We start from the raw sequence: 9,628 nt of genomic DNA, 5'->3' as shown, positions 1-9,628 counted from the left end.
GTAAGTGCATTTTGTGTGGAGTCAAGGGTGACCCAGAGTCCAGTTATTGAAAACAGATGTTGAGAGGCCTTCATCACACTAGAAGTAGAAGGGTGTGTGGGTCTAAGTGGGGGATGGTGTATAGGCTATTCTGTACTGAGAGAAAAGGGTTGGGGTAGTTACTCTTGAGACTGGAAAACACCTACCATCTAGTGGGGGGTTATTGTGATTGCATTATGGTTGTTGTTGGTGGTGTGGGATCATTTACCACATTACTTTCAGTATCAGACATACTGTACGCTTTAACTAACTGTTTTTTAGGAGACTCAAGTCTGAAGACCCTGCAGGTCTATGGCAATGCCTGCAATAGTATTGCATGTAACACATAAGGTCTTTGTAAACAAACACATGAATGTCACTTAGTAAATGCAGAAACAGCCCGTATCCACCACCTTTTCCTGTCATCCATCCAGCTAGTTTTTCACCCTGTATTTGAATACTGAGTACTGACATTAGTGCACCATTGACTATGAATCCTGCTAACCTTCAGAAAGCACGGCAGTGGGGTGTTTAGTTACTTCCGTGAGGAGTCTGTCACCAAGGGTTTTGCTGGAGCCATTCAGTGCCGTGAATGACTCACTACATACAGTGAGGGAAAAAAGTATTTGATCCCCTGCTGATTTTGCACGATTGCCCACTGACAAAGAAATGATCAGTCTATAATTTTAATGGTAGGTTTATTTGAACAGTGAGAGACAGAATAACAACTACAAAAAATCCAGAAAAACGCATGTCAAAAATGTTATGAAATGATTTGCATTTTAATGAGGGAAATAAGTATTTGACCCCTCTGCAAAACATGACTTAGTACTTGGTGGCAAAACCCTTGTTGGCAATCACAGAGGTCAGACGTTTCTTGTAGTTGGCCACCAGGTTTGCACACATCTCAGGAGGGATTTTGTCCCACTCCTCTTTGCAAATCTTCTCCAAGTCATTAAGGTTTCGAGGCTGACGTTTGGCAACTCGAACCTTCAGCTCCATCCACAGATTTTCTATGGGATTAAGGTCTGGAGACTGGCAAGGCCCCTCCAGGACCTTAATGTGCTTCTTCTTGAGCTACTCCTTTGTTGCCTTGGCCGTGTGTTTTGGGTCATTGTCATGCTGGAATACCAATCCATGACCCATTTTCAATGCCCTGGCTGAGGGAAGGGGGTTCTCACCCACGATTTGAAGGTACAAGGCCCCGTCCATCGTCCCTTTGATGCGGTGAAGTTGTCCTGTCCCCTTAGCAGAAAACCATCCCCAAAGCATAATGTTTCCACCTCCATGTTTGACGGTGGGGATGGTGTTCTTGGGGTCATAGGCAGCATTCCTCCTCCTCCAAACACGGTGAGTTGAGTTGATGCCAAAGAGCTCCATTTTGTTCTCATCTGACCACAACACTTTCACCCAGTTGTCCTCTGAATCATTCAGATGTTCATTGGCAAACTTCAGACGGGCATGTATATGTGCTTTCCTGAGCAGGGGGACCTTGCGGGCGCTGCAGGATTTCAGTCCTTCACGACGTAGTGTGTTACCAATTGTTTTCTTGGTGACTATGGTCCCAGCTGCCTTGAGATCATTGACAAGATCCTCCCGTGTAGTTCTGGGCTGATTCCTCACCGTTCTCATGATCATTGCAACTCCACGAGGTGAGATCTTGCATGAAGCCCCAGGCTGAGGGAGATTGACAGTTCTTTTGTGTTTCTTCCATTTGCGAATAATCGCACCAACTGTTGTCACCTTCTCACCAAGCTGCTTGGCGATGGTCTTGTAGCCCATTCCAGCCTTGTGTAGGTCTACAATCTTGTCCCTGACATCCTTGGAGAGCTCTTTGGTCTTGGCCATGGTGGAGAGTTTGGAATCTGATTGACTGATTGCTTCTGTGGACAGGTGTCTTTTATACAGGTAACAAGCTAAGATTAGGAGCACTTCCTTTAAGAGTGTGCTCCTAATCTCAGCTCGTTACCTGTATAAAAGACACCTGGGAGCCAGAAATCTTTCTGATTGAGAGGGGGTCAAATACTTATTTCCCTCATTAAAATGCAAATCAATTTATAACATTTTTGACATGCGTTTTTCTGGATTTTTTGTTGTTGTTATTCTGTCTCTTACTGTTCAAATAAACCTACCATTAAAATTATAGACTGATCATTTCTTTGTCAGTGGGCAAACGTACAAAATCAGCAGGGGATCAAATACTTTTTCCCTCACTGTAATCTGGTAGAATTTGCAGTCAGAAGAGCCATGGCTCTTACCTCTGTCTCCCTGCACCACACTGATGAGTCCACCAGAATATCTTTGGCCAACCTCTCAATCTCACGGAGCTGAACAAAAGAACTGAAAGGACAAGAGTGACGTTTAGGTTCATAGGATGGGGTTGTCTTTTCTAAATGCAAAATAAAAGGATGGGTGGGAGGTAACGCCATGGGTAGCTCTGCAAAGCTTATCGACATGGACACTAAATTAAATCCACTTGAACAAAAAGGGTTTAGATGTTACAATGCTATTCGATTAGCAAACGAGTAAAGTGCAAAAGTATGCACAGCAATAGGTTAAATCAGGGGTTCTCAAACTTTTTGGGGCCGTGGACCCCTAATATTAGCAAATTCATCAGGGATCCCCCACAATCTGAACACAACTCTAGTGAGATAACAATAGCATACAAGGAGGTTTACTATGACTTCGGGCAGTGAATGGCCAGACAACGCAAGTCTCAGGCCCATGGAAGGAAGATTTGAAAGGCCCATCTCTTGGCATCGGAGAGAACATTTAGCAGTTTAAGCTAATTTCCTGAAGTTCTACAGATTGTCATGTGGCAAAGAGATTTTGTTGTTGTTGCAGTTTTAAAACTAATATCCTGCAAGAGAGAGAACTTAGCAGTTTTAAAGCTAAAATTACAGTGCATTCATGTAAAAAAAAATGGGAGAAGGGGGAATACAAGTATTGAGTTGAAAAATGTACCTTTGGTGGAGAACTGTGGATTACCAATATTCCTGTGAGCCTCCCAGGCCCATGTTGCCCAGGGTTAAGTTAAAGTTAAGTTAAATTAATAATATTACATTGTATTACACCCTCAATTTATTCCGTGGATCCCTTGGCCAAAATTAGTTTAATCGGTTAGTAATATTCATAAAAAAATAAAGTACATTTTTGATATACACTGAACAAAAATAAACTCAACATGCAACAATTTCAAAGATTTCACTGAGTTACAGTTCATATAAGGATATCAGTTAATAGAAAATCATTAATTAGGCCCTAATCTATGGATTTCACATAATGGAAATCCATAGATTGTCCGTAGTTTATGCCTGCCCATACCATAACCACACCACCACTATGGGGCACTCTGTTCACAACGCTGACGTCAGCAAACCGCTCGCCCATACAACGCCAAATACACTGTCTAGCATCTGCCCGATACAGTTGAAACCGTGATTCTTCCTTGAAGAGCACACTTCTTCTTTGACGAAAGATCATGATCATTAGACTCCTCTTTAAATCTGCGTATTTCTCCAAAGCTCAGTTGTCCTGAGTCTGCACAACACTGCCAGGACCTATGATCAAGAGAGACACTCAAGTTTTTTAATACTATATCTCTTGACACATTGATGAAAATAGTCTTGGCCTCTAAACCTTCAAGCTGCATACTGGACCCTATTCCAACTAAACTACTGAAAGAGCTGCTTCCTGTGCTTGGCCCTCCTATGTTGAATATAATAAACGGCTCCCTATCCACCAGATGTGTACCAAACTCACTAAAAGTGGCCATAATAAAGCCTCTCTTGAAAAAGCCAAACCTTGACCCAGAAAATATTAAAAACTATTGGCCTTATAGAATCTCCCATTCCTCTCAAAAATGTTAGAAAAAGCTGTTGCGCAGCAACTCACTGCCTTCCTGAAGACAAACAATGTATATGAAACACATCAGTCTGGTTTTAGACCCCAATCATTGCACTAAGACTGCACTCGTGAAGGTGGTAAATTACCTTTTAATGGCGTCAGACAAAGGCTCTACATCTGTCCTCGTGCTCCTAGACCTTAGTGCTGCTTTTGATATCGTCGATCACCACATTCTTTTGGAGACATTGGAAACTCAAATTGGTCTACACGGACAAGTTCTGGCCTGGTTTAGATCTTATCTGTCGATGGTGGGTCTTCTGACAAATCAACTGTACATTTCGGTGTTCCTCAAGGTTCCGTTTTAGGTCCACTATTATTTTACCTCTTGGTGATGTCATTTGGAAACAATGTTAACTTTCACTGCTTTGCAGACGACTCGGCTGTACATATCGATGAAACATGGTGAAGCCCAAAACTTACCCACCCTGGAAGCCTGTGTTTCAGACATAAGGATGTGGACGGCGACAAAAGTTTTACTTTTAAACTCGGACAAAACAGAGATGCTAGTTCTCGGTCCCAAGAAACAAAGAGATCTTCTGTTGGATCTGACAATTAATCTTGATGGTTGTGCAGTCATCTCAAATAAAAATGTGAAGGACCTCGGCGTTACTCTGGACCCTAATCTCTCTTTTGATGAACATATCAAGAATATTTCAAGGACAGCTTTTTTCCATCTTCGATACATAGCAAAAATCCGAAACTTTGTCCAAAAATTATGCAGAAAAATTAATCCATGCTTTTGTCACATCTAGATTAGACTACTGCAATGCTCTACTTTCTGGCTACCCGGATAAAGCACTAAATAAACTTCAGTTAGTGCTAAACACGGCTGCTAGAATCTTGACTAGAACCAAAAAATGTGATCATATTGCTCCAGTGCTAGCCTCTCTACACTGGCTTTATTGAAGACTCATCTCTTCAGTAGGTCCTATGGTTGAGTGTAGTCTGGCCCAGGGGTGTGAAGGTGAACGGAAAGGCACTGGAGCGACGAACCGCCCTTGCTGTCTCTGCGTGGCCGGTTCCCCTCTCTCCACTGGGATTCTCTGCCTCTAACCCTATTACGGCGGCTGCATCACTGGCTTACTGGTGCTCTTCCATGCATCACTTGAGTGGGTTGAGTCATTGACGTGATCTTCCTGTCCGGGTTGGCGCCCCCCTCGGGTTCGTGCAGTGGGGAAGATCTTTGTGGGCTATACTTGGCGTTGTCTCAGGATGGTAAGTTGGTGGTTGAAGATATCCCTCTAGTGGTGTGGGGGCTTTGCTTTGACAAAGTGGGTGGGGATATATCCTGCCTGTTTGGCCCTGTCCAGGGGTATCGTCGGACAGGGCCAAGGTGTCTCCCAACCCCAACTGTCTCAGCCTCCAGTATTTATGCTGCAATAGTTTGTGTCGGGGGGCTAAGGTCAGTCTGTTATATCTGGAGTATTTCTAATGTCTCATCCGGTGTCCTATGTGAATTTAAGTATTCTCTCTCTCTCTCTCTCTCTCTCTCTCTCTCTCTCTCTCTCTCTCTCTCTCTCTCTCTCTCTCTCTCTCTCTCTCTCTCTCTCTCTCTCTCTCTCTCTCTCTCTCTCTCTCTCTCTCTCTCTCTCTCTCTCTCTCTCTCTCTCTCTCTCTCTCTCTCTCTCTCTCTCTCTCTCTCTCTCTCTCTCTCTCTCTCTCTCTCTCTCTCTCTCTCTCTCTCTCTCTCTCTCTCTCTCTCTCTCTCTCTCTCTCTCTCTCTCTCTCTCTCTCTCTCTCTCTCTCTCTCTCTCTCTCTCTCTCTCTCTCTCTCTCTCTCTCCCGTTTGAGAGAATTTGGCAATATGTCCAACCGGCCTTACAACCGCAGACCACGTGTATGACATTATGTGGGTGAGCAGTTTGCTGATGTCAACGTTGTGAACAGAGTACCCCATGGCGGCGGTGCGGTTGTGGTTTGGGCAGACATAACGAACACAATTGCATTTTATTGATGGCAATTTGAATGACAAACTCGAGGCCCATTGTTGTGCCATTCATCCGCCGCCATCACGTCATGTTTCAGCATGATAATACACGGCCCCATGTCGCAAGGATCTGTACACAATTCCTGGAAGCTTAAAATGTCCCAGTTCTTCCACAGCCTGCATACTCACCAGACATGTTGCCCATTGAGCATGTTTGGGATGCTCTGGATCAACCTGTATACTTTGGACGCTATCAATACACAGCAGTCACTGCAAAGATACAGGTGTCCTTCCCAATCAGTTGCCTGAGAGGAAGGAAACAGCTCAGAGATTTCACCATGAGGCCAACGGTGACTATACAACAGTTACAGAGTATAATGGGTGTGATAGAAGAAACCATAGATGGATCAACAACATTGTAGTTTCTCCACAATACTAACCTTAATTGACAATGAAGAGAAGGAAGCCTGTAGAGAATAAAACAATATTCCAAAACATGCATCCTGTTTGCAACAAGGCACTAAAGTAATACAGAAAAAAAGTGGCAAACTAATTAACTTTGTCATGAATAGAAAGCGTTATGTTTGAGGAAAATCCAATACTATACCAAGTACCACTCCACATGTTCAAGCATAGTGGTGGCTGCATCATCTTATGGGTATGCTTGTCATTGTGAGGATCGGACCCTTTTTTTACATTTTCACCTAAAATGACATACCCAAATCTAACTGCCTGTAGGTCTGGACCTGAAGCAAGGATATGCATATTCTTGATACCATTTCAAAGGAAACACTTTGAAGTTTGTGGAAATGTTAAATTAATGTAGGCGAATATAACACATTAGATCTGGTAAAAGATAATACAAAAAAATAAACATGCATTTAATTTTCTTTTTTTAACCATCATCTTTGAAATGCAAGAGAAAAACCATAATGTATTATTCCAGCCCAGGCATAATTTAGATTTTGGACACTAGATGGCAGCAGTATATGTGCAAAGTTTTAGACTGATCCAATGAACTATTGTATTTCTGTTCAAAATGTTGTATTAAGACTGCCCAAATGTGCCTAATTGTTTTTTTAATACATTTTCAAGTTCATAACTGTGCACTCTCCTCAAACAATAGTATGGTATTATTTCACTGTAATAGCTACAGTAAATTGGACAGTGTAGTTAGATTAACAATAATTCTGCCAATATCAGATATGTCTACGCCCTGGGAAATTCTCTTGTTACTAACAACCTCATGCTAATCACATTAGCCTACGTTAGCTCAACTGTCCCGCAGGCAGGACATCAATTTATAACTGAGCTAAGCACAGGTAAAATCCTAGAGGAAAATCTGGTTCAGTCTGCGTTCCACAAGACCTTGGGAGATGAATTCACCTTTCAGCAGGACAATAACCTAAAAACAAGGCCAAATCTACACTGGAGTTGCTTACCAATAAGACAGTGACTGTTCCGGAGTGGCCGAGTTAAAGTTTTGACTTAAATCTACTTGAAAATCTATGGCAAGACCTGAAAACTAATTTGACAGAGCTTGAAGAATTTTGAAGAGAATATAGGTAAATGTTGCACAATCCAGGTGTAGAAAGCTCTTAGGGACTCACTCAGAAAGACTCAGCTGTAGTCAGTGCCAAAGGTGCTTCTACAAAGTATTGACTCAGTGGTGTCAACAACTTACGCAAATTAGATTTCTATATTTCATTTTCAATTCATTTGCCAAAATAAATTTTTAATATTTTTTCCTTGTCATCATGAGGTATTATGTTTAGATGGTAGAAGAAAAAAAATCCTCACCTATTTTGAATAACAACAAAATGTGGAATAGGGTATGAAAACTTTCTGAATGTACTGTAGGCTGCGACTAGCTGGAGGAGGAGCACTCTGGGCGGTTTGGTACACTGACCACTGGAAGGAGAGCGCCTTGGCGGGGTGTAGCTGGTAGCCTGCGGCGAGGGGAGCAGGTAGCCTGCGGGTAGCCGATTGGCAGGTCATTTAGTAGACCATATGGTACGGCGCTTGTTAGGCCTCCTGCTTTATTGGCCACTTGGTAGGCCAGGGTGGCTGCGTGGTATGCTGCTACACTCCCCCCATTGTGTTACCATCCCAGGTTTTGGCACCATGAAAAATAGCTTAAAGTCTGATTCGGCCGGGTGGGAGTAAACACAACGGGTAGGTCTTCAAGAAAACAGGGAGATGGTAGCCTTTGGATATTTTAAAACAGGCTTGGTCTTCATGGCTTCATTTATGGGTAAGTGTTCCATGCTGGTTTGGTTTGAAAGGGGCTAGTTATCGCAGGTGGGGATATTTAAAGAGGTAGTCCCGCCTCTTTCAGGTGGACGTGATTTGGTTGATTACATTGACTGAGGTGTGTGGCTACCAATAAGTAGCAGACTCCCCTCCAGGTAGGGGAGATTTTGTACACAAAGGCTGCGTTGAGACAGGCAGCCCAATTATGATATTTTTTGCATTAATTGGTCTTTTAACCAATCACCAATCAAATATTTTCACATCAGGAGGCGAAAGAGGTGTCACACTCTGTCCTTTTGAATCAGTCTTTACCTGCCAAAGTCATGTTACGATATATCAGTTATCCTGTTAGAGCTTTTGTGCCGAATCCACTGCAGTGTTTCAGGTGCCACATTTATGGTCATGTCACACCAGTGTGTAGGAGGGAGATTCCAAGATGTGGGAAGTGTGCAGGAGGGCATGGGACAGAGGATTGTGTAGATTCTGTGGAAAAAGTTGTGTGTGCAACTGTAGGGGTGCCCATGTTGCTAGGGATCGGAAGTGTCCTGTGCGAGAGAGGCAGGTTGAGGTGGCCAGAGTCAGAGTAGTGTAGAAGGTGTCATACGCTGAGGCTGTGAAGAAAGTAGAGGAGGATGGGTCAAGGTTGAGGGATCCTGGCAGGATCCCTGTGAGTAGTAGATCTGTGCCAGCAAAGAGGGATATGCCAACAAGTGATATATACTTCAGTAACAAAAAATAGATGTTCTGGTGGCAGCTGCAGAGAAATATTTGGTTGTATGAGATTTGACTTCAGAAGAGTTACAGTGTGTGTTGAGTGGCGGTGTCCTGTCCTCTCAGGCCGTTGGCATGGTGTAGGAGCAGATAGGGTCAAAGTAGTGGAATGGGCTAGTGGGTTTTTAATGAGTGTAGGGTTAGTTGAAGGGTGTTTTTATTTTATTTAGTATTTTCTATCAGAAAGTATAATGGATTTATACTATAGTCCAGTTGGGGGCGGTAAGGCAACATATTGGATGCCAACTGCCGTTAAAACCCACCGAAGAGGAGGGGACGCGAGGAGTATGCAATTAAGATTCTTCCTTACACAGGCACATACTTACTCTGCCGATAAGGCTGGACATGGCGGGCGTTAGACCTCACTTGATACTCTGAAAAAGGATACCAAAAGAGTATATAAATAGGTGACAAAATACAGACCAGTCTTTGGTAAAGTAAAGGCAGTCAACTTACCAAAGCCCATATCAAACATGGGATCTGCCTCACAAACACCAGTAACCAGCAGAGTGTGTTAATCTAAACAGGAGGCCTGTCCTACTCTAGTTCAGCTGTAAGCAAGTGGGTCGGATCTGCTAGCTAAAACACCAGGAATATCACTCTCTTCCGGGTGGTGGCATTCTTTCTCACATGGTCAATCAGAAGAACATGGCCTTTTCTCAATTGCATACTCCTTATGCCCTCCCTCTTCCTCAAAACCCATTGGAAGAAAAGGTCAGCGGGGAGGGACCTCTGGATTTCTCATCCAATGGG

The sequence above is a fragment of the Salmo salar genome, chromosome ssa06, assembly GCF_905237065.1.
Source record: "Salmo salar chromosome ssa06, Ssal_v3.1, whole genome shotgun sequence".
NCBI lineage: Eukaryota > Metazoa > Chordata > Actinopteri > Salmoniformes > Salmonidae > Salmo > Salmo salar.
This window is presented reverse-complemented; position numbering follows the sequence as displayed.